The following is a 789-nucleotide window of genomic DNA, read 5'->3' as shown; positions in this document are numbered from 1 at the left end:
CTAATACCAATCTAGAGACTTAAGCATGCTGATTTGTTGATGATCTTCAAGCTTTCATAATCACAAGTTGTCCTCATCAAAACTAAACACATAGAGAAAGGTTTCTAAAGTGCTATCTTGACATGCGCACTTTCAATCTCCCCTTTTTTATGATGACAAAGCACTACACCAATTGTTTGATGAATTAACTTGAAGATTGTATTGGCAATGATTGATATGATGCGCTAATATTTCGGAAGCAGTTATTACGATCAACCTGCACAATCAAACAACAACAAAACAACCTCTCCCCCCCTTTTGACATTATCAAAAAGATAACCCAGGTCAAAAGTAGGAGAGATATGTAGTTAAACATAAAACAAAGTTAATGAATTAATTTTGGGATTTAACTATTAACCTGTTTCATTTTCGGTGGCTTGAACAAATGCATTTGTTTAGACATTTAAAATAACTAAGAGGTAAAGAGAACGACATACAAGATTAACCATATCAATTAGCATGATAAGCAATGTAGTGCAATAACTAGCTTAAATTATGCACCATAAACATCTCATATGATCAAGAACCATTCACACAACCAAATAAGCTATTTTTGACATATTTAAGCACAGAACTAATAACATAGCATAAAGAGTAAAAGTATTCAGACACCATTACAAACCATAATAAGTCAAGCAGAGACAAATAAAGAGGCACAAATAAGTCTTGAAACAGTGACACCAACTGAGTCCATAAAGTGCAATAACGAAGAAATAAACCTAAGGGTAAGATGTCATAGGTCTAAAGTCT

The sequence above is a fragment of the Lupinus angustifolius genome, unplaced genomic scaffold (assembly GCF_001865875.1).
Source record: "Lupinus angustifolius cultivar Tanjil unplaced genomic scaffold, LupAngTanjil_v1.0 Scaffold_505, whole genome shotgun sequence".
NCBI lineage: Eukaryota > Viridiplantae > Streptophyta > Magnoliopsida > Fabales > Fabaceae > Lupinus > Lupinus angustifolius.
This window is presented reverse-complemented; position numbering follows the sequence as displayed.